The following is a 26557-nucleotide window of genomic DNA, read 5'->3' on the forward strand; positions in this document are numbered from 1 at the left end:
TGTGTGGTGGGGCAGACCACACGACGCATTCAAATCAAACCCAAAGCCCACATCTGCAAGCATTCGCATACTCGCACACACACACACTCCCCATGCGGATGTTTCAACACTCACACATAGCCACCAGAGAAATGAAAACAAAACAAAAAAGCACACAAACAACAACACACAACATAATAACAAGAACAACTCAGTCAAACGGCAATGACGACGACGACGTCGATGATGATGAAGAAGACGAAGGCAACAACAAACAACGCAGCCAACAAACGGTATGAGTGGCATTGAAACGGGGGTTGGTTTTCGATTGCTCATGCACGGCGCGAACAGTTGTTGTGTATCCTTCGAAGGGTGAAAAGTTTTCGTTTCAATGAGACTTTTGCACCGCATTTGTATTTGCCAGCGGCCGAACGTTTTTTAAAAACATTCAATTCATTCTCTGGTTCTTTGAATTAATTTCTTCCTTTCTGCCATTGAACGCGAGTTAACACGTCTTTGTTTGACTGTCGAAAAGCCGCCGTTTCAGTTCTTCACCCCTCGCCCGTTCCCCTGTCCATTGTTAAAGAGCATTTGTTTACATCGTTAACATTATTTTGTGTCATCAACATCAAAGCCATGCAAATCAAAGATAAACAACAAAAGGAGATCGCGCGAACGAACAGTGAAGAATAGTAAAAAGAGAATGATAATAATTAAAACAATTACAATTGTTAATCAATCAGCCAAGTGACCGAAGAGCAGGAAAAAAGCGACATGCATTAAGGCAAGCTCTTGCGCGGTGTAATTGCAAAAAAAAAAAGCATTGCAGCAATGACTGCGGAAAAAGTGCACTGAAGAATGGTTTGCAAAAAAAAAAAAGAAAACAACAACAGCAAGAGAGCAATTATACGAACAACGGAAATAAAAAATAATAAACGAGTGCAAAGAGTACAAGAAAATATATCAAAAAATCCAAAAACAAAAAAAAAAAAACATCGTTAAAAGTCTTTCCTTTGGAGTGTTTTATTTTTAAAGAAACAATTTTATTTTCGTATCATTTTGAGAAATTTAAAAAAAAATAGAAGAAAACTCCCTTTTTGCGGCAATTTTTGTTTCACCTTCCCCTTTTGGATTAATCAAAATTCTTTTTGAAAAATTAACGTTGGCTCAAAATTACTGGATTAGCAATGAACAGGCTCGGCATACAAATCTACAACGGTTAGTATTAATTTTATCTACTACTTAGAAAAATTATAAATATTAATATATTTTCCATGGTTTCATTGACATAGTTTGAATTGCCCACACAAAATTTTAATGCAATATAAGCCATTTGGGGAATTTAAGATATAATCAGATCAATATTGCCATTTGTGTTGGACTTGTATATGCGTATCACCTACGGCAACTACATACCTTAATCTACATGTGTTCATGCAACATAACCTCAGACAAATCAACCAAATTAAGTTAAGATCGGTTCAGAATTACATATAACAAAATTATATATACACTTCAATCGATATCGCAATAAAGTCCATTTTCAATATGCAACTGATAAGACCCTGAAAAACAGAATAGAAACATAAGACATTGAAGTTGAATCATTATACCCTACAACAATTATTATTAAGTTTGATTGGCCAAAAATTATGTAACACATCGAAATATTGGTCCTGGACATAGGATGTTGCATAGGGAACTTCCTATTTTTCCGAGCTGGGTCAATCTAGCTATTTGTTTTTGTGCGTTCATCTGTCCATGTTTATTTATAATCACGCTTCAGGTCGCAATTTGAAATTTGGTTCGAGATTCGGTATGAAGTTAGCGGTAAGGTGAAAATAGAAGCCTGTTGATGGGTGAGATGATCGCAAAATATTTGCAAAAAGCTTAGGGGGTGTCAGAAGACTACAAATTTGGATGGTCATCGAATGAAATAAACCATAACTTTTATGTAAAAAACACGAACATTTTCAAATTTTTATCGAATTTCGGCAAGTACATACCTTTAAGGTGGGAATACAAAAAACGCTTATTTGGATGGCTTACGTCATCGGCTAGTTTCAGGACATTTGGAGTCGATCTAGCGATATCCGCCCGTCCGTGTGTTTGTTGGCTGGTGGGCACCATAACTCTCGAAGGGAGTATGCGATTTGGTCCAATATTTGTTTTTGCCAAACTTAGATCGAGTTCGGAGATGAGCAATATCGGTTCACTCCTTTTGGTACCTCCCACACAAATAGTCGAAATTTTCAAAAAATATTTTTTCCTGCACATAAAGAGAAACAACAATGCTCCAACTTTGCAAGTCCCAACATTTGCGTCAGTTCTAGGTCAGATGTTAAAATGGGTCAACATTGCATCAACCCCACAAAGGGTCAACATTTTGAATAATTATAACTCTTATAAATTATCTTATATGAACCCAAGATCTTATGTTAAGATGGAATATATAGGTCTACTCCTTCTGGTACCTCCCCAACAAAATGTCGAAATTTTGAATTTTTGGTAAGCTCATAAAACGCGAAATTACCATCCCATTACATTCAGACTTGTTACATCTCAATATGTCTATCAACACAGGATCTGTTATAAAAACGGTAGAGATCGGACTACATTTTCCCTTTGGTACCTCTCCCAGATACTGTCAAAGATTTGAATAACCAAAACGTTTATAAAATCCGAAATGAGCATCAAGCTCTTTTTATATTTCACACATCCCATTATTTCTACTTACACAAGATTTGTTGTGAAGATGGAATATATCAGACCACTCCTTCTGGTACCTTCCCCAATAGGGCTCAAACTTTGAATATCCATGAAGCTCATAAAAAGCGAAATTAACGTCCGGTTTCATTCCAGACTTGGCCCATCTCAATATTTCTATCAACACAAGATCTGTTATAAAGAGATCGTGCCATTTCTTCTGATAAGATTTTGAAAAACTTAACGCTCAAAGAAAGCGAAATAAGCATCCAACTCTCTTCAAATTTTACACATACAAACATTTCTTCTAAAACAAGATATGTTGTGAAGATGATCACTCACAAAGGGTCACCATTTTCAATACCTTTATCTTTCATAACTTTCGAAACAAGTCAGCGATTCTTTACAAGTTGCTATATCTAAATATATCTCTCTTAACCAGAAACCTGAGATGAATATAGAATTTATTATTTCCCATAAATTTGGTATATATGTTCGATTTTCTTGTAATTTTTTTGCACATACCAATATTTTTATATACATTAGATGAAGCATGAAATGGAATACTTCGGTATCAACATATTCTAAAAATGATCACATATGACATATAAAGTACAGGAAATAGTCGATATAGTCCAAACCTGGCATGTCGCAATATTTATATCAGATTTATTTAGGTCCGATACGAAATGGACCATTTCAGAACCCGCTCAATAGAGGGTCAACAGTTTGTATAATCATAGCAGAAGTCAAAATATATTTAATAAATCGAACATTGGCTGAGGGTATACGTCTGTCGGCAGAACCGATTGATACTTTTTAACTTGTTAAATTAGAGATTTACAAATTAGATAAAGTAAAGTAAAACTTAACTACTCGAAAATTCAGAATCAAACACTGATATTTCGAATGGATTTTTACGTTTTTTCATGTCCTGAGGAATTCGTTTGAGTAGCACTCCTACATAATCTGTATCATTTATTAAGGCATTGTAAGGTATTAAGCGGTCGGCCCGCCTGTAGCTTTTGCTTAGTTGGTTTTAGTTAATTATGCTATTCCTGGGGCTCATATCAGTGATCCCCAGGAATGTGCGCAATGTGGGGAAACGGGGGATACATATATTTCGGACTTCCGACTTTTTTAAATTGAAACCTACCTACCTTTTGTATACCATTTCTTTTCGATAGTTGCTAACGTCTTACTTTTCTGGCCCTGCCGAATGAGGGTGCCTCTACCCTATTACGTAGGGAGTGGGGTGTACGCGCCGGAATATAGGTTACCGATAAAAAGAATGGCATAACAGCCACTTTCCAAGTGGCATTTTTGATGACAACCATTTCCATTTTGTTGGCTGCGCCATCAAACAAAATTGTCGCATCTGGGGCTCGGAAACCCCAAGAGTTATTGTTGAGAAGCCAGCGACTATTTAGAACAATTTATGTTCTGGTGGGTGCATTGGACGAGAAAGACAATGTCTAATATGAAATTCTTAAGACTGTGAGGACAAAGGCGAACCACTTTTCGATTTGGTTGTGTAAAATTTCATGAAACGGATATGTTTCTGTAACCTTGCTCTGGGTGTTCTTTGGTATTTTTTAGTCCCAACCTTGCTTTCCAAAATACCCCAGACACAATAGTCCAACGGATTGGTATCCGGAGATTCTGGTGGCCATTGTGCGTTGGAAATGAAGCGAGGAACCTCATTTTGTTACCATTCTTGGGTGGCGCGTGCTGAGTCCTGTTGGAATGTCCAAAGTCTGCGACCAAAATGTTTGCATGCCCAAGGCTTTAATACACCCTCCAGAATATTTTCGCGATAATATTCGGAATTTATTCAGCAGAAATGGCTCGTGAGATGAACATATCGCAATATTCCATTCGGCAAATATTGAAAAATGAGATAGGGGTAAAGCCATTGAAATTCCAAAAAGTGCAAGAATTTACACGGAAAAAGGAAGGAAATAGACTCAGAAGTGCTAAATAGTTGCTTCGCTTGGCCGAAAGTGGTGAACTGCCGAATTTGGTTTTCTCCGATGAGAAAACATTCGTTGCCCAGCAGTTTGTAAACAAACAAAATGTTCGTGTTTACTTGCCAAAGAGGTCAGCTGAAAATGTGCCAATTCGGTTGGTCACCCGAACTCAAGCGCGGCCATGGTGATGGTGTGGGCCGCCATAACAGCCGATGGTCGCTAACCGCTCGTACTTATCGACCATGGCATCAGAATAAATGCCGAATATTATCGCGAAAATATTCTGGAGGGTGTATTGAACCCTTGTGAACGCAAACATTTTGACAGCAGACCTTGGACATTCCAACAGGACTCAGCACCATCGCACTTAGCACGCGCCACCCAAGAATTGTTAAAAAAATGAGGATCATTGCTTAATTTCCAGCGCACAATGGCCACCAAAATCTCCGGATTCCAATCCGTTGGACTATTATGTCTGGAGTATTTTGGAACACAAGGTTAGCACTAAACCAATAAGGAAAGCTCAAGAGTCGGGCGGGGCCGACTATATGATACCCTACACCACTATGCATATTTAGTAGAGCTCTCGTAAAAAGGTTTATACAGGGCATTTAAGAGCTCTATGAAATATTTGGTACAAAATCAAAATCTATCTAATTCTATCGTGCATTTTACGAACTATAGCTATCTCTGAACCGGGGTTCTCCAAATTTTATGTATTAGCTTCTAGACTGAATTCGGTCTTATGTACGAAAATTCAGGTGATTTGGGCTGATATTGACCATTTAGTGCACATTTAACCCGAAATCGGATGAAGATATATATTGGAGCTATATCCAAATCTGAACCGATTTCGGTAAAATTTAAAACAGCTATTCCTATGCTCCATCTAATACCTGGCACCAAATATCACGGTTGTGGAGTGAATATTACGAATGTAAGGGACTAAAACACTAAATCGGATGAAACATATATATGGTTGCTATATCTATATCTGAACCGATTTTCACTAAATTTGATATACTTGCTTCTAGGCTGAATTTGGTCCGATGTACTAAAATTCAGTCCATTTGGACTTATATCGGCCATTTGGTGCACAATTAACAATTAACCCGAAATCGGATGAAGATATATATGGGAGCTATATCCAAATCTGAACCGATTTCGATAAAATTACAAACAGCTATTTCTGGGCTGTATCTTTTATCTGGTACCAAATATCATTCTTGTGGAGTGCATATTACGAATGTGAGAGGCTTAAACACCAAATCGGATAAAACATATATATGGGAGCTATAGCTGTTTCTGAACCGATTTTCTCCAAATTTGTTGTATTTGCTTTAAGGCTAATCTCGGTCACATATGCCAAAATTCGGGCCATTTGGGCTGATATTGGCCATTTGGTGGCCAATTAACCCGAAATCGGATGAAGATATATATGAAAGCTATATCCAAATCTGAACCGATTTCGATAAAATTTGAAACAGCTATTTCTGTGCTCCATCTAATACCTGGTACCAAATATCACGGTTGTGGAGTGCATAGTAGGAATGTGAGGAATTAAAGATCAAATCGGATGAAAGATATATATGGGAGCTAGAGCTATATCTGAACCGATTTTCTCCAAATTTGATATACTTGCTTCTAGGCCGAACTCGGTTGGGTGTGCCAAAATTCAGGTAATTTTATATATATGATAGTGGAATGATAGTGGACATTTGGTGCACATTTAACCCCAAATCGGATGAAGATATATATGGGAGCTATATCTAAATTTGATCCGATTCTCACCAATTTCAATAGGGTTCGTCCTTGGGCCAAAAAAATATTGGTTGGAAAATTTCATCTCAATCGGATAATAAATGCGACCTGCATTTTGTTCACAAGAATACATGGACAGACGGACGGACGGACAGACGGACTGACATGCATAAATCGACTCAGAAAGTGATTCTATGAAGGTTCTCAAAAGTAACTATGGGTTTAACTCGTTTCCTTCTCCTTGTTACAAACAAATGCACAAAGACATAATACCCTTACCACTATGTGGTGTAGGGTATAAAAATACCAAAGTGTCGATCACCTTAATCAAGCACTTCTCCGGGATTGGGCCAAACTAGTGCAGAGCAACATTCGGGCAGCGTGTGACGGTTTCATGGGCCGTTTAAAGGCTATAATTCGTGCCAAAGTTGACCAATTCGAACAAATTTAAACTTATTCTAAACTTTGATGCTATTTCCGACATTTTTTGCTTTCATTCAATAAAATTAAAAAAAAATAAAATTAAAAATTATTTTTTATCTCACCCTGTGTGGGGTCATCTTATTTGTACTACAAATATCATTAATTGATCTGAAAACTTTTAACATCTGTTTTAATTTCAGCAGGCGGACGGCTATCGTTTAATCGTATTAAAATTTTATGCTGATCACGAATATATTTACTCCGACAAATATACCGAAATGTTTCAAATGGAGGGTACAAATAGTTGTCAAATTCACTCGAAAAGTGTAGTTTTTAAGAGGTTTCATTACTGTGATGTCGGTAGTTGGACTATATCGCGTGCGCAAAATAACTACTGAATGGTGTATCCAATTTGATCCATTATTTTGAGTTGGGCAATATCAGTCTACTCACTTTGCCACTTCCCAACGTAAGGTTCAAAACCTTCAAAAACAAAATACATTTTAGTTATGTCGGTTAAAAAAATGGGAAAATAGGTTGACTAATTCCATTACCTTCCCACAAACGGTCAGAATTTTCAAAAAATTATATATACAATAGAAAGCAGAAAGAATAAACGATTTAGTTGGAATATTTTTATTTCAGGTATGGCGCGAAAGTGGGCATTTTTTGTAGCTTCCCAACAGAAGATTAAACATTTAAATAACCAAGATGTCTTATGAATTAAAGAGGTTAATTTAATATTGTGATCTAAAACTATATTTGATAAAACTTAAACAATGTAACAATGTAATTTTTTGATTCAATTTTACGAATTTGGGCAATTTTAAAAGTGTATTTCTACTGGACAGATACAAAGACAAGTAAATGTATGTGTCGAACACCACTATGTTAGTAGACCAATGAATAGATTAACTTCAATAATAAATTATATTTTGCAAATATGTCAAGTTATGTTGTTAATTCATTCGAACAAGTGTCCGTCCACAAAATTAGATTTATATCACAACAACCACATTGAACATCTGTGTGCGTTCTTGTAGTCAAGCTCAAGACCTTGTTAAGAAATTCATTGTTGCTTTTTTTTCCTTTTCTTAGAAATGTAGTTCTTAAATATCTAAAATTAGATTGAAGTTAATTTAAATACTTATGTATTTACATATAAACAACCGAACATGTACATCTGTCTATGATTGGGATATTTTGCTTCATTCACTTCGGTTGCGTTAAAAACTCAGATAGAAACCCAATAAGCAGATGTATTCAATCAAATAAATAAGAACATGAATAAAAGACAAACAAACCGAAGATAAAACGTCACATATGAGTCGTTTTTTTTTTTTTTTTTTTTTTTGCTTCAGTCTTAAACAAAATATTTTTGTTAAATTGAAGCATTGGCTATTTAATGATAATCAGAAGTCAAATTTCAACAAGGCGCACACATTTTGGGGAAATGTTTCTTGTTTTTGTTGTTATTTCACAAGGTTCTGGGAAAAAAGTTGAAATTCGTATTGAGATGATGGTACTCGAAACGGCGACCGTCGGCTCAACGCACTAAATTGGACAAAGCAAAGGAACTTGCGGCGCTTTATTTGTTTAAATCGAAAATGTTGGACAACATTTTGCGAGTGTTGAGTGTGTGTGTGTGTGAGAGAAAATAGTGAACTTTTGTGTACAATTTTTCTCATAGAAATTATTATAGAATTAATAGTGTTCCAATGAATAAAAACTTTTAAAACATTAATGGTATTGATCATTGTACTGAAAAATTAAATCGTTGAATCGTTTTCGCTATTAAAAACTCATTTCGTCAAGAAGATTTCAGTTCACCAAATTGTATATGCCACAAATGTTATCTAGAAAAACACAAGCGAACCCTGATATTTTTTTTTTTTTTTTTTTGAATTTTAGCTCTATACATTCACTCAATAACAAATTTAGTGAAACTTATTACTTTTCGTGTAATTGTAATACTCATTTGTGTTCATTGCAAAACCGTTCTATATCCCAATCCTAAACACCAACAGTTATCGCATTATAACATTTCACGGTTTCAGCTCTATTCCTTCATCCAATACCAAATCTAGTTCAATTTAGTAATTTTCGTAAAATTATAGTACACGGTTCCAAAAATACCTCCATATCTCAATACCAGATACCAACAGAGATCTTAATATCAAATTTTGGGATTCCCGCTCTATCCCTTCAGCCAATAACCAATTTAGTACCACTTAATTCTTTTCGAAACAATTATAGTACATTTTTCCAATATCAATATACCCTCAATATCAAATTTCAGGATTTCAACTCTATTCCTTCACGCAATACCAAATTTAATATTTAGTACTTTTCGTACAATTATAGTACACATTTCAATAACCCCCGCAAAATCTTAGAAACAGATGCCATCAGAAATCTAAATATCATATTTCAAAATTCTATCAATATCCTTTCACGCAGTACATAATATAGTTGAATTTCGTACTTTTCGTATAATTATAGTACACATTTCCGTTACCACCTCCATATGTCCAAGCTGCACATAAGCAACTACCCTAATGCCATATTTCAGGCACTATCTGTTTACCTAATAGCAAATTCCACTATTTTATAATTTTCGTACACTATACTAACCTTTTCCAAAACTACCTCCTTAACACAAATCCCCCCATTACAAAATTTTAAAAGATCCAGCTTCATTCGTCCCTCCTAACCAAAACTGTTAGTACACATTTCCAAAACCTTCATATATCAAACTTAATATTCAACCTTGATTCTCATACCAAATTTCAAGTATTTAGATCTATCTGTTCACATGATACAAAATGGTACCATTTTAGAAGTTTTAGAACATTTCGTAAACTTAAAGTTCGATTTTCCAAAAAAAAAAACCTTGGTGTGTCTAGCATGAGTGATTCCCATTCCGTTTATCCAATACAAAGTATTAAATTTTCAGTACATTTTAGGACGAATTCTACCCTTTGAGTACGATGTTCAGAAAAACCCGGCTTATCACACACCTCCGTGCAAAATTTCAATGTTCTAGCCTGAGCCACTTCGTCTGGGCGTTGATTTTCAGTCAGTCAGTCAATTTTTTTACTATTCTTTTACATATATAGATTTTCCTCTCATTTGTGGCAAACGATAACCCCATCAATACAGGGTGAGATAAAAAACTGCAACAAAGTCAAACACCAAAATGTTTATTTTTTTTTTAATTTTATTGAATGAAAGCAAAAAATGTCGGAAATAGCATTAAATTTTAGAATAAGTTTAGTTTTGTTCGAATTGGTCACCTTTGGCACGAATTATAGCCTTCAAACGGCCAAGGAAACCGTCAAACGCTGCCCGAATGTTGCTCTGCAATATTTTGGCCCATTCCCGGCGAAGCGCTTGCTTGAGGTGATCAACATTTTTTTAGTGCTTACCTTGCATTCCAAAATACTTCAGACACAATAGTCCAACGGATTAGTATCCGAAGATTTTGGTGGCCATTGTGCGCTGGAAATGAAGCGAGGAACCACATTTATTTAACCATTCTTGGTTGGCGCTTGCTGAGTGCGATGGTGCCTGGAGTCCTGTTGGAATGTCTAAGGTCTGCGGCCAAAATGTTTAAGTGCCCAAGGCTTTAATACACCCTCAGACTTTCGCGATAATATTCGGCATTTATTCTGATGCCACGGTCGATTAATATGAGCGGAGAGCGACCATCGGCTGTTATGGCGGCCCACACCATCACCATGACCGACGCTTGAGTTCTGGTGGTCAACCGAAGGTGCACATTTTCAGCTGACCTCTTCTTCTCCTCAAAAAGTAAAGTGGTGTAGGGCCGATTATATAAGGCCTCGCTCGACTCTTGTGCTTTTATACCAATTAAATAACTATCTGCAAACAAAAATTGTTTAACAATTTTCCTCATAAGAATCAAGACTGTCAAATAAACTGAAAAAAAATATTTTGTAAAGCTTCGTTTAAGTCATTCGAATCAAATGAATTGTTCAAGAAACGTGCAAAGAACGTGCTTGGCATCCAGCTAACGAAAGCAGCAACACAAAAGTTGAATCATTTGACAGTACAAACTTTTGTTGTTGTTGTTGCTGTTGCTTTTGAAGTAAATAACCGTACCGTGCGTACTATAAAAGAAATTCATGCTGAACACAAAGGCAGTATTCTGGGAAGGCATACTCGTAGCACTCGCATCATGTCATACCATTTCTTGATTCAACCAAAAAAAAGCACACACACACCCAAACAAATTGGTGGGATATGATGGACGTCTTTAGTTTGTATGATTTCAATAAGAAGACGACCAGTAAAAAAAACAACAAAATTTTGTTCATTTTTATCCAGCCATATAGCCATACACTCACAGAAACATTCATACACACAAACGTGCATATGAACGTATTTGAGTTGAGAAAAAAATCTATAAAAACAGAATATAAAGAGTCTTAAGATTTTGCTGTTGTACTATTGGGAGACAAATGTCCACACATTGTTGTGTACGACCGACAATGAACAACAGACTGTCCTGTTACATAGATATTAAATAAGCGTTGCTATTGTTACCATGTCTACAAAATAATGTAGTGTGTTTCAATGTGTTGCGATTCGCCGAACCTGTAGACTTTGGAAGTTGCCCAGCAAAAAATTGGAAGATGGTTTATGGGAATAAGCCGACGACGAGAAGAAAGTAGTCATTGAAAATTTCATAAAAAGATCACGTGTGTGCCAGAAAGGCAGCTAACTGGAGGATAGCTCGTTCCATACATGACCGCCTTTAAGCCAAATGCTGTGTGTTCAAGACTCGACTTCGAAAAATGAAGAAAAACGAATAATAATAGGTGATTTTTGAAAGTAGACTTAAAAAACCCTCCTATTAGTAATCGCGGTATTGGTCATAGAGATTTGAGTTCAACATCAGCAGCGGAATTTATAAATGCGAAACAGGAATTTAAAAATGTGAATTCTAACAAGCAAAAAACAGTAAGTTCGACCGGGCCGAACTTTGAATACTCTCCACCATTGAGAACGAATTTGGAAATTAAAAAAAAAAAAATAAAATCCGTTAAAAATTCTGCTAAAATCCTACAAATACCGAATATAGCCGTTATTTTGGGGTCTATGCAAAGACCTGGACCTGCATAGGTAATTTTTGTCATAAGCCATTACAATATTCAAATACGAAGCTTGGAAAAAGTCCCGGTGAATAATGTAGCTAAAATCATCAAAATACCGAATATAGGGAGGTACTGTTATATGGGGGCTATACGAAGACCTGGACCTGCATAGACAATTTTCTATCACAGGCTGTAGTACCTATTAGGAACTTCAAATACGAAATTTCTAACAATTTCGGTGAATATTACACCTACAATCGTCAAAGTGCGGAATATGGGGAGGTGTTGATACATTGGGCCTATACGAAGACAAGGACATGCATATACACTATTCTGTCATAGACTGTAGTCCCCTTTACGAGCTCTAAACATGAAATTTGAAAAAACTCCGTTGAATAATGTCCCTAAAACCGTCAAAATATCGAATGTCGGGGGGTACCGTTGTATGTGGGCTATACGATATCGTGGACCTATGCAGGCATTTTTTTCTAGGGGGTAAAGTGCTTAGAAAGAACTTCTAGTATGGATTTTTATGTAATTCCATTGAAAAATGTAGATAACACCATCAAAATACTGAATATAGGGAGGTACTGTGATATGGGGGATATACGATATCATCGACCTGTACAGATAATACTCTTCCAGGAGGTAACGTACTCAGAAGAAATTCCTTTTGTGGATTTTCAGATAATTTCATTGAAAAAATTGGCTATAATCATCAAAATACCGAATATCGGGGGGTTCCGTAATATGGGGGCTATACGATATCGTGGTCCGATATAACTTATCTTCGAAGTTGACCTGCCTGCAGACAAAAGACTGATCTGTACAAAATTTTAGCTTCCTATCTTCGTGGTTACAACAGACGGACGGACAGGGCTAAATCGCCTTAGAATTTTACGCTGAAAGAATGTATACTTTGTTAAGTCTAAAATTATTATTTCGATGAGTTACAAACGGAATGACGAACTTAATATACCCAGCATAATATGTATGGTGGAGGGTATAAAAATGAAACAAATTCATAATAACTATTTATTTCGGTATTTAGTAATGTTTTTTTTAATTGGCAATACATTAGATTTGGTTATTTTATTTCCAATATTATAATTACGTCCGCTTGTTAAAATCGAGGTAATTGCCACATAACTTTATATTGAGCTTTAAAATTTATCAAAGACAAGTTAGCATTGCATCTACTACCCACAAATTGGGAGAGCTCCCACATGACGTGGCCTTCGCATTTTGGCACACTTTTCAACCAATTTTGTCAAAAATTTCTTAATAACGGTTCACCTCCTACAAAGGGTAAGCCAGTTCGGCAATGACAACCAATTTTTTGCGGTTTAAGGTCCTGACCACATTTTCCTGCCGAAGAACAATGTAGATCCAGGTTTTAGAATGACATCTCTATAACGGCATCCGTTAAATTGTTAACGGAATTGTTAACAAATTTTGTTTTAGAGTTTGCAATGGGTTCTACTTATTGTGGGTTCTACTTCCGTTTTATACTCGCTATGGATATCAGAAATTTTTCCGAGTAGGTTTACGTTTTGATGTACCACCATCCATAGTAAAAGAATACAAGTAGATGCATCAATGCTTGGGAACGTTGATATGTCGAAACTTTTAAAAAGTTTTTTTTTTTTCAAATATAAGTAGATTTTTATATATTTTCTTATACGACGCCAATCGAAGGTATGCATTTTCCAACAATTTCTACAAGTTTGAATAATTTTTCATTTAAAATTTAATTTTCAATTTGGTTTGACAATTCATCACTGCCTGTATTCTTCTACTTGTCACCATGGTACAATAAGGAGGTAGAACAGCTTCGTAAAACTACAGAAATACAGCCTTGAATCTACGCCCGCTTCCTGTCAAATTTGTATGTAACAAGTTGTTTTCAATTACACAGTATTCTTCCTATTTTTTTAAATATGTTAAACAGCGGGAAAAATTAATGAAATGCCTGGATTTTCTTTCAGAAATATGATCTAAACAGTTCTATCTATCAATTCGATGGCAAAACTGACGAATAGCTATAATGCGCGTCTCGCAATTTACGCGTCTTCCAATCATTGATTTTGAAAATATTCTGTTTTTATTTTTCAAAACAATAAATACATATACAAAATTGGCAGAAGTCGGGCACACTTAGAAAAAAATTGTGATCAGCTGGTAGCTCTACCTTACCTTTTTATTGCGTACCGCTCTCATATGTGCATTTCAATATCATTACATCGAACTGGCAACCCTGTCTGCCATCAATGTCATGCATAAGACGCCATACGCTCGCGCCAAACCACTCATCTCACGAATCAAACAACACTAAAAAGAAATTAAAAGTTATTTATAAAGAAGAAAAATTCTATAAAAAATGCGAAAAATAATTCAAAAAGAAAACTGCACTTTGTGTGTTTTTGTAAAAAAAAGAGGCCCCCAATGAACAGCACATAGACCACTAAAGGCAAGCAACAAAAAAAGGGAAGAACGCCAAAAAGAAAATAATCGTGTTCAAGAAAACAAGGCAAAGAATATACCGTAGACACACACACCACGCGGAGGACAAGCAACACAAACATGTCTGTATGGAAATACTCCTCCCACCACAACACACAACCCAATTCGTGCGGCAAAAGCGCGCCAAATCTTAAGATGAGCCGACAAACATTCTTGTAAGGCTCGAGGTTTTATAGCTTCTGTGGCAGATATGCTTCGCCATTGCTTTGGTTGTCGGCGTGCCGAAGACGTACTCGGAGCCGGTGACTGTTGTATATGATATAGTATGGACTATTGCATGGTCGGAATGAGAGCGGGTGACGGAACTGATGTGAGTTTACACAAAATACAGTAATACTGACAAGCAAACCCGAAAGAAAACACAAAAAAACAGCAACGGAAAAGCGCCAAGCAACCCACAGACATGCAACAAATATTAACAACCGAAAAAAAACGACAAGAAGTTCAAGTTCAGCATTTATTTGATAATAACGACGAAGATAATGATGAGGACGGAATTATAATAGTGTTTGGCAAGGCAAATGACATAGGCAGTTTACTTCGAACGGAATACATACATACACATTCATCAGCCTTGTATAGAAGCAAAAAAAAAAAAGATAAAAGATGTATAATATGTACAGGGTTGCCCATATTCGACGGACCTTTGGGCCCATTCCAATCGACGAGGCTTGTCCGCAGGCAACATTCTTTGCGTCAATTGAATTTTGTACGGGAACAAATGCAAATCAATGCGAATAATCTGTTGTAAAGTGGACCGAGCCATGCCCAACTGCTGAGAAAGGCGTTTTTGGGATGTTCTTGGGGACCTCTCAACACTGGCTCGTACGTCAGTGATATTCTCGGCCGATCGCCTTGGTCGACTTTTATATGGCCTCTTCGGATTAGAAAGAGCCTTACCAGTCGAAAATTTTTCGTATAAACGATTAATGGTGTTCTTAGAAGGCGCACTTCTCACACTTTTTAAAAGCACGTTAAGTTTTCACAATTGACTTCTTCTGTTGAATGTAAATTTCAACTATTTAGAGCGCGTGTATTGGTTCATGGTAAAAATCTGCTTGGACTGACGCTTCAGACGCGGTATGTCATTAAGCGATGTGACATCTCTGTCAAAAGTTATGGCGTTGCCAGATGGGTCCGTCCAATATGGGCAACCCTGTATATTAATATATATGTACGAAGTAGACAAATAATTAGGTTTAATCAATAGAAATGTGAAGTCGGACGAATTTCCATTTCCCAAATCCTTTTTATAAATATTTGAAAATTTGTATATCGGGCATTTGTAAATATTTCCATTAAGGAACCAAAAAGTTGCAGATGAATGAGAACATGACTACTTAGCAAAAACTTCCATTATGAATCCAATTTTTGACAGTCGTATCTACTTACAAATCAGACTACTTACCCTTTATTTTTGCAAGAACTTTCACCCGAAATGCCCTTGCAAATAATTGAACAAATTGGTGATTTTTATACCCTCCCCCATAGTATGGAGGGTATATTAAGTTTGTCATTCCGTTTGTAACACCTCGAAATATACATTTTAGACCCCACAAAGTATATATATTCTTGATCAGCATAAAATTCTATGTCGAACACTCTAGCTTCCGAACGAAATGAAGATATCAAATTTATTATGTCTGCAGGACTCTTGGTATTGAAAATGGGCCATTTAGGTCCACGTCTTTGTATAGCCCACATATAACGGTACCTCCCGATAATGCGGTATTTTCATGATTTCAGCGACATTATTTACCGGAATTGTTTCAAAACTGGTATTTGAAGTTCGTAATGGGTACTACAGCCTAAGACAGAAAATGGGCCATGTATAACGGTACCTCCCGATAAGCGGTACTTTGATGATTTTAGCGGAATTGTTTCAAATTTCGCATTTCAAGTTGTCTGTACAGGTCCACATTAATTCTACAGCTAAACAAGTAAAAAAGCTGTAAGTTCGGCCGGGCCGAATATTGAATACCCTCCACCATTTGGTACATATTTCGCAATTTTCAAAAAATAAAATTCGTTAAAAATTCTTTTAAAATCTTAAAAATACCGAATGTAGGCGTTATATTAGGGTCTATATGACGACGTGGACCTGCATAAGCAACTTTTGTCATAAGCCATTAGAATATACAGATGCTAAACTTAAAAAAAAATCTATTAATAAAATGTAGCTAAAATCATCAAAATACCGAATATGGGAGATACGGTTATATTGGGATTATATGAAGTCGTGGACCTGCACAGAAAATTATCTGTCTTAGGTTGTACTATCAATTGCGAACATCAAATACCACATTTGAAACATTTCCGGTGAATAATGTCGCTTAAATTACCAAAATAACGAAAAAGGGAAAGCATTATATGGGGCTATACCAAAACGTGGACCTACATGACCCATTTTCAATACTAAAAGTTCTGCAGAATAATACACATTTGAGTAAAAATTCTCAACCTACTTAATTTCGTTCGGAAGCTAGAGTGATTTCCACAGACGGATGGAAATCGGTAAATCAATATAGAATTTTATGCTGATCAAGAATATATATACTTTGTAGGGTCTAAAATTTATATTTCGAGGTGTTACAAACGGAATAAAAAACTTAATATACCCTCCATACTATGGTGGAGAGTATAAAAAGATAGACTAAAACTATAACCCAACCATATTTCGAACCCTTCAAGATTATGTGCTGGGCACTCCTAGTCAGAGCAAAGATTTGCACATTTTCATTTGGGAGTGAAACTTGCTGGCTAGCAGGATTGCTCAAAGAGTGTGAGTTTTATACGGAGTTTTCTCTTCACTCTTTCCTTTTGTGTGGAAGAGCTTTTGAGTCACTCTTGTTTGAAAAAATAGAGTGGGAGCAGATATGTTCGAATTAGAGTAAGAGTTTGCTCATAGAGACGATCATTGATATGTGTGTGCACAGCGGGGGTTGATCGTATACAAATCCGAGCGATTTTTTTTTTTTTTTTTTTTTTTGGAATTCTGTTTCTACTACGAAAACACATGTCTACATTAAGATTTGTAAGCTAATACAGTGAATACTTGCGACAAACTAACCGAATATGGATAGATACTCTTGCAACGAATAGATCGGTGGTTACGCCGCCGGGAGTTAGTAAAACAAGCGTAGGCTAGGTTGGAAACGAGTGAAATATGTCGTTTATCAAAGTATACATGGTGTCAAAGTCTAACGTACAGCGTCCCTGATCTGTCTAAATCCACCGAACCTGTCAAAACTTATCGTGATGTTAAGTTGCCACCGGCTCATTGGAAACATCTGTCACGCATTAATGCCATATTTACTTAAAATGTAATGTCGTCTTCCAAAAAATGTCTAGTTACCGATGTTCGGTGTGCGAGCAAGATATGGTTTCTGAGAGGAGAATATTATATTCGCTATTTGAACGATTTTAGCGACATTTTTACCGGAATGGTTATGATACAAAATGGTATATGCAGGACCACGCCTTCTCATAGCCTTTGAGAGGTATTTTTCAATGGAATTTTTTCACGTTCCTTAAAAATGGTTCATATAATACTGATAAAAACTTTGGGATGTTCCAAATTTAAGGAAAATTGAACATTTCAATGCAATTCGAATAATTGTGAATTAAAGTTTTATTTTTTTTGGGGAGGTATCTTCAGGAGTAGGCCTATATATTTCATATCGAAGATTTATATTTTTATCATTTGTTGGAGATGCAACAGGTCATTTTCATGCTGAATCAATTGTCTACTGTAATATCAAGATGTGGTGGGTTCAAGTTTTAGTTATTCAAAATTTTGACTTATTTGTGGGTAGGTAACAGAAGTCGTAGAATCCCATCGTCAGCCAACCTTGCCATATTAGCCATACTTTTCATATCCAATGCATTATTGGTTGTTGTTATTGCTGTTCCTGTTATTCTTTCGCACTTAGCAACTAAATACTGACGGGCTGACAGGCAGATGCAAGGCCAGCCTGATTAACTATGGATGTGCACAGTTCTGACACTCTCACTAGTTCAGTTGGTCCGTGGCGCGTATGTACGATATACAACACATGTATATACATATATGTTTTTGTTGTTTGCACGAATTGCAAACATACATGCATACAAACATTAGCAACTATGGGCATAGCTTGTGAGTGATAAATATGTGGCTTTGTATCACCCAGCAAACGTTGAATTGTTGCTGCAGTTCTGCTTGCTTGTTGCCAGCAATAGATTGTGGCATGCGTCCATGTGTTGGGTGTTCGCACATGTTTTCCTCCTCCTCCTCCGTTTTCTAACTGGAAGGGCAAAAAAAAAATAAAAGTCTGCTGCTTTTTTTTTTTTTTGTTCTGCATTATTTGCGAGCCGTTGCATGTGGAAATGGGAAATGGGCACAAGAAAGAAATAATACTTGCTGGGCTATTTTTAACCTTCATACCCCCAATGAATTGAAAAGTGTGTGGCGGCGCATCGTCATCTTCCTCGTCATCGTCACTTTCTTTGTTATTGTCGTGGTCGTCACCATGTGCAGAAAATAGCGACGTTGAAAATGCTGAACACGGTTGCAGGCGCATGTTTGTTTCAATATCTTCATGGATATAAAAATTGTGTAAAAATAGTCTAAGCATTAAATGTTCTATGCAATTTATTGCATGCAGCACCAGTGTTGCCGTAGTATCGATGATTTTGTGCAGTAAACAATGTATAGAAAATGGATGGAAAAGATACTTAGGCTAATATTTAAAGCTGGATTTCATAAAGTTTATTTATAAAGGCGAGACTCTAAGTAAGACTTATACCAATTAGCAAAAACAAAAAAAAAAAAAGAAATGTCAAAATTCGGGCGCGGGCGACTTTATGTTAACCTATACCACTAGCAGAGCTAACCGTAGCAGAGAAACATTTATATAAACATATGAACCTTTGCTTTAGAGTGCATAATATGACATCAGGAAGGATTATACTAAAAACATATGTATATCAAAGCCCTAGATGTATGAGAACCGAGTTTCAACAAATGTCGCATTTACTTCCAGGACAAATTCAGTTAAATATCCATCCAATTTCCGCCGATATTACATATTTGGTGCATAATAACCATCAAATCGGATGGAGATATATATGGAAGCTATATCCAAATCTGAACCGATACGGAGCTGTTTCTGATATCTGGTATCAAATATCATTGTTATGGAGTGCATATTACGAATGTAAAGGACTTAAACCCCAAATCGGATAAATTATATACAGCGTGAGATAAAAAAACTGCAACAAAGTCAAACGCCATAATTTTTAGATTTTTTTTTTTAAATTTTATTGAATGAAAGCAAAAAATTTCGGAAATAGCATCAAATTTTAGAATAAGTTTAGATTTGTTCTAATTGTTCACCTTTGCCACGAGTTATGGCCTTCAAACGGCTAATGAAACTATCACACGCTGCCCGAATGTTGCTTTGCCGTATTTTGGCCCATTCCCGGCGAAGCGCTTCTTTGAGGTGATCGACAACGGATCACGGATCAACGGATTGGTATCCGGAGATTTTGGTGGTCATTGTGCGCTGGAAATGAAGCGAGGAAACTCATTTTGTAACCATTATTGGGTGGCGAGTGCTGAGTGCGATGGTGCTGAGTCCTGTTGGAATGTCCAATGTCTGCGGCCAAAATGTTTGCGTGCCCAAGGCTTTAATACACCCTTCAGAATATTTTCGTGATATTATTCGGCATTTATTCTGATGCCACGGTCGATTAATACAAGCGGAGAACGACAATCGGCTGTTATGGCGGCCCACACCATCACCATAGCCGGCGCTTGAGTTCTGGTGACCAACCGAAGGTGCACATTTTCAGCTGACCTCTTTGACCAGTAAACACGATCATTCTGTTTCTTTACAAACTGCTGGACAACGAATGTTTTCTCATCGGAGAAACCCAAATTTCGGCCAAGCGAAGCAACTTTTTTTGCACCTTTTGAAATTTCAATTTCTTAACCTGAGCTCATTTTTCAATATTTTGGAATATTGCGATATGTTCAGCTCATGAGTCATTTTTCGGCCACTGCGACGCGGGTTTCGATCAAATCGCTTCTTTACTTTTCGAACCATAATTGCAAAAAATTATCGATCCTCGTTAGGATTAATTGGCGATCTTGATAGATCCAGTGACCAAGTTAACCTAAACCAATGGGTGATAACCCTCAACACCAAAACCCATCTATACTCGTCCCAAATGATCTTTATGCTCCATATACACACGTATATATGTGATATACGTATACATTTGTATATCCCACTGCCTTTTTTTATTCACCCATTAAAAGGGGCATCATATTGACTTATTTTCCAAACTGGGTATTTGAAACAACAAAATCACCCAAATAATAATGACATACAAGCCCAAACCTGCACATCTTGTTACTTCCCCTCGACTCCAACACTCTCGAGTTTAGAGCTACATATTTGTATTGGTCCACTTTTTGTTGTTGTTGCTGGCGTTTTCTTGTGAAAAATTGGTTTGGTTAAATGTTTCGCCTAAACGTTTAGAATGAGAACTGGGCTAAATGTCCCTTATTTGAATACTACATGTCTGCGCGTGTATGTGTGTTCATATTTGCTGCAGGATATTTAGCACATCACCATTTCATAAATGTCACACATCTACAAGCACAGCATGTGACCATGTGTATGTGCACTGTGTTTGCACTGCACACGACGATGATGATGTTGATGATGACGACGACGGCCAGGACGATGTTGATGATGACGATGGAAAGTGCATTAAAGTAGAAGTTAAATAAATGCACAGAAAAATGCATGCGCTCCCCACCACGGCAGAAAGGGAAAGGGAGTTGCATGAATGATGGTTGCAAGGTCTGTTCGATGGTTTCTGCAGCTACCGCTGTTGCGCTGCTGAATCCTTATGACAGTACCACACTGACACGATGCACCACTCCTGGCATACTATATTTCACACATTTCCAGTGCCTTAGTAAGACAAAAGGGAGCCTAGAGTGTACGAGTGTGTGTGTGTGCGTGTGTGTGGAAATTCTCTGGGATTCTCATATTCCATGCCCATACACTGACACGCGCAGAGTAGACACCGAACAGCACATAAACCTATTAAAACAACCAGGAATGGCAAGCCAACGAGTAAGCCTGCCAATGCAAATAATAAAGGCTCCTGCAAACAGGATTCACCCGTTCACATACATTCGTACATGCAAACATACTTATGCTCATATGTGGACATGCTGATGCACTTATGTACGTACATTAGGTTTTGTAAGCTGATGCGTTTCTGTACATTGCCAAGTTTTATGGGAAGTTTGCATAAAAAAGGAGCAGGGTTAATATACGCTCGAGTGCCTGTATTATTCTGTTACACAGCACAATTCTCATCCTCTGCAGAATGAAACAATACTTTAAATATGTAAAGTATTTTTGTATTGCTAGATAGATTCGTAAAAAAGTTGTGCTCTTTCATATCTTATCATTCTCTAACAAATTTCGTGGCTTTCGAATTAAATTTACGGACTTTTTAGATGTATCCAATCGACAAATTTATCAATTCTAGCACATGTGATAGAATCTAGCCCATAATAAAGTGAAAATCGATTTAGCTGTAGGAAAATAGGTCCCATATATATTTTACATCCGATTTTAAATCTTAGTCCTCCAAATCCAAATACAGGTCGGATATATTGTCTGATTACGATGAAATTTTCCACAAATCATTTGTTTGGCTCAATGACGAACCCTATTGAAATAGGTGGTAATCAGATTAAATTTAGATATAGCTCTCATATATAGGGCCATCCGATTTCATAATTGTGCGTAATATCTGACCGAATCAATCCAGAAGTGTGTCTGATAATTTCCTGACAAATATCGGTCCAGATTTAGATATAGCTCCCATATATATTTTTGTCCGATTTCAATTTTATTGTACGCCAATATTTTTCCAAATGGAATATTCGTCCAAAATGGCACATCTGACCGAATTCATCTAGTGAAAATCGGTTCAGACATAGATATAGCTCCCATATATATGTAACATTCGTAATATACCCAAAACAACAATTATATTTGGTACTTGATATCAGGTACAGCTCAGAACTACCTCTGCCAAATTTTGCGATATCGGTTTAGATTTTAGATATTGCTCGAATATATCCGTACATCCGATTTGATTTTTTTAAACAATCCATCTCGAAGTTGAATTATGTAATCTATAGCAAATGTTATTTGGTACGAGAGTTACAAATGCCTCCATTAAATTTAGTGGAAATCGATTCAGAGTTGGATATACCTCCCAAATATTAGTTCACTCTTATTCCAAAGTGCAATAACATGCATTAAGAAAAGGGTCATAATTGGTACGATCCGCTGTGATAAAATTGTTGTAAGGGCATTAATGGTCCCGGCTTTTTTGTTCAGAAATTGAAAAAGCATCATCTAATAGGACAGTCCCCAAAGATACAAGTTTTGTAATAGCCACCATATAACAAATCCGGCCGATCTTAGCTATTTTAATAGCTTAGCCACATTTTCCAACCAAATAAGCTCTACTTCGGGTTTTTTACAGACAACATCTCTTCAAAGAACTTCAATGAAATTCATTAGGCATCGTGGCCTTAATGGAACTTGAACTGGTAAAAAATGTTCAATATCGGTTTGTGTCTCAAATACGCTTTTTATAATGGTCCCGTCGATTTATTTGTTTTTAATGTTCTAGACGCTTTCTAAACCAAAAGAGGCTGTGACTTTTTGAGAATCTTAATAAGTCAAACATATCCTCGAAAAAAACTTCGAACTAGCAGAAATAGTGGTCCGACATTTCCCAAATTGTGAGGCGTTAGGGTGGTGGTGTCGGTTACCAAAAGAAATGTATCCATATATCTCATCTTCAAACCAGATCTGTGTTAGTAACAAGTAAAGCTGTAAAGTTCGGCCGGGCGATCTTTGAATACCCTCCACCATTAGGAACGAATCCGGCAATTTTCAAAAAAAAAAATCCTTTAAAAATTCTGTTAAAATCTTAAAAATACCGGATGTAGCCGTTATATTAAACGTGGACCTGCATAGGCAACTTTTGACATAAGCCATTAGAATATTCAAATGCGAAACCTGAAAAAACCCGTGAATAATGTAGCTAAAATCATTAAAATACCGAATATCGGGGGTACTGTTGTTTGGGGGCTACAAGATATCGATATATGAACAATTCTCTTCCAAATGGTAAAGTACTCAGAAAGAACTCCTTGTTCAGATTTTTAAACAATTCCATTGGAAAAAGTGGGTAAAATCATCAAAATATCGAAAATTAGGGGGTACCGTTATATGGCGGCTATACGAAGATGTGGACCTACACGGACAGCTTTCTGTCTTAGGCTGTACTATCCATTACGAACTTCAAATACCACATTTGAAACAATTCCAGTTAATAATGTCGCTAAAATCATCAAAATAGCGAATATCAGGAGTTACCATTATATGGTGGCTATACCAAAACGTGGACCTACATGACCCATTTCCAATGGCAAAAGTCCATTTATCAACCTACTTCATTTCGTTCGGAAGCTAGAGTGATTTCCATAGACGGACGGACAGTGCTAAATCGACATAGAATTTTATGCTGATCAAGAACATATATCCTTTGTGGGGTTTAAAATATATATTTCGCAGTGTTACAAACGGAATGACAGACTTAATATACCCTCCATACTATGGTAGAGGGTATACAAATTTTGGAATGTGTGTAATTTGAAGACACTCTTTTTCTCATGTTATAAGGCTTGATGGAATGTAGCGACCTAGTACTGACAAAAATATTTCGATTTACAAAGTTTGCCCGTTCTCTTTCTCTGAGGTAAATTATTTTTTATGAAAGTTTTGACTTTTTGTGGGGGAGGTACCAGAAGGAGTGAACCGATATTTCCCATCTTCGAACTCGATCTAAGTTTGTTAATAATATTTCGGTGTACAAGTACCAAATTTCTCCAATTTAATAAAAACATCTTAATTTTTTTTTTATTATCTCCAAAGACAACAAAATGTAAAATTAGAGCAGATTAAAGAAATAGTAAATTTTCATTCGACGTAATAAACTTTCGAGAAGAGCAAAATCCTTAAGTGCCGACTTCAGGGACATTTTCCCTACCACCCGAACCAAACGTTTATTTGTAATGAAGAACAGAGGGTTTTAAGTTGGCACCCCTCGCACATCTCTAATATTGTATTTTTTAAACAAGACATTTTTTTCAATAATTGGACATTTTTCATATCATTAACATACAAGCAAACATTTTTTGTTGCCCTCAAAATCTCTTTTATGCTATCACGTACTTCGCAAAAAACAACAAACTTCTTTCTCTGCTGTTCAACAGGAACATTCGAAAAACAAAAGCCTTACGCTTCAGAACATGTATTTTTGTAGTGCAATCAGTTCAGTAAGGAGCAACCAGTAAACTGGAAATTTCTTTATTAGACCGGCTGCTATTGTTTTTGTGGTTGTTGGTATTGTTGTGCTCATATTTCGCATTCACCTTGTAACATACATTCCCCAAAATGTTGGACTGGCGTTGGGGTTTCCTTGAACGTGTAGTACACGCATCTTTATCATTTGTATGTGTGCGTGTGTGTGCGTTTTTAACCGGCAGACGGTGTAAACTTTTATGAATGAATTGTCTCAGTTGCGTAGTAAACAATTTGTTAGCCATCCAGCCATTCACCCATCATTTCCATACCCACAAATTGTACACTCGACACCGCACATTCACACGCACGAACAAAATCCCAGCCAAAATATTTGAGGCTTTCATTCTAACGTTTATGGCAAATTTATTGAATTGCATGTTCGAGGGAGAGAGGGGTATGAGCGTACGTGTTGCTGTCGTAATTTACTTGTACGTAATTCACATTCAAACGCCTCTCATGCATATTTATAATTTACATTAAGTCAGGCAATTAAATATGAATAAAATGAATACGTATTAATGCAAAATTTCTGTGAGGAAAATCAATGTTAATGACTTAGAAAAACTGTCACATTAAAAAATTGCAGGGGAAAATTAATGGAGGAAAATGAGCTAAATAGCATTTTAATAAATTTTGATAAGCATTTTTTATATTTAGGATTAGATATTACAATATGTTTTCTATGGAGACAATAACCTTGCGCTTTTTGGTAATAAATGCTTATATCAGATCTTTTAGGTGAAAAGGTGAATATTTTCGTATGCAATAAATTGAGAAGGACCCTTAAATAACATTTTTGCAGCTACCAGTCATTTGTCTTTTAAGCTAGTCGCCACAAAAGTTGATCAAATGTTTTAAACCAGGGACGACCAAAACGAGACTGGTAGGGTAGAAGTCATGGACATTATTTCAGCTCTCAAGAAAAATTCAGTGAGCCGTTGGCCCCATAAGTTATACACTAGAGCCCCGACTTGCGTCGTTAATAGGGACCGGAGAATCGCAACGCAACTCAAAACGACGCAAATCGAATCAACTTTTTCTATTCATATAAAAAATGCACTGAAATTTAATTTACTGTGGAAAATATTCAAACATTCAAAACCAAAAATTTTTTATTTTTGAAAAACAAAAAAAAAAAAAACAAGTATTAATACATTTTTATTTATTCCATTTACTTCAAAAAATGTTTATGATTATTATAAATAAATAACAAAACAATAAATTAAAAAAAAAAATAAAAAAAAATTTAAACAATAATATAAATTCATTTACATATGTATGTACATATAGCACCATGTATGTACATATAGCACCAAGGAAATTCCCCTTATTTCACGCAATTTGAAAATTTGTTAACGTACAGGCGACGATCAGTGTTGCCAGAAGTTGTAAAAATGCTAAACGACAGAAAAGATGCTAAATCAGGCACTGCAAATGCAAAAAAGAGTAATCCACAATATAGCTCGGACCGACGCAACTTAAAATTGCAACGACTCAAATCGAATTTTCTGGTTTTTGAAAAGCGACGCAAATCGGGGCTCTTGTGTATATTCTTAATCATCAGTTAACTGATATCCGTTGAAATTTAAATAGCCCGTTTGTAAGTATTTCAAAG

The 26557-nt window shown here is 36.3% G+C and overlaps 1 protein-coding gene across 5 annotated transcripts in view; it reads left to right on the forward strand.

The window, feature by feature from the left end:
* Positions 1 to 342: 342 nt before the first annotated feature.
* The window catches only part of LOC101900516 (methylcytosine dioxygenase TET), a 294319-nt gene continuing 268104 nt past the window's right edge, over positions 343 to 26557 (forward strand). For all 5 annotated transcript variants that reach the window (XM_059131678.1, XM_011296883.3, XM_059131680.1 and 2 more), the window contains exon 1: positions 343 to 1197. The gene's annotated coding sequence lies outside the window, so the exon portion shown is untranslated. The remainder of the gene's footprint in view (positions 1198 to 26557) is intronic.

The sequence above is a fragment of the Musca domestica genome, unplaced genomic scaffold (genome assembly GCF_030504385.1).
Source record: "Musca domestica strain aabys unplaced genomic scaffold, Musca_domestica.polishedcontigs.V.1.1 9, whole genome shotgun sequence".
Classification (NCBI taxonomy): domain Eukaryota; kingdom Metazoa; phylum Arthropoda; class Insecta; order Diptera; family Muscidae; genus Musca; species Musca domestica.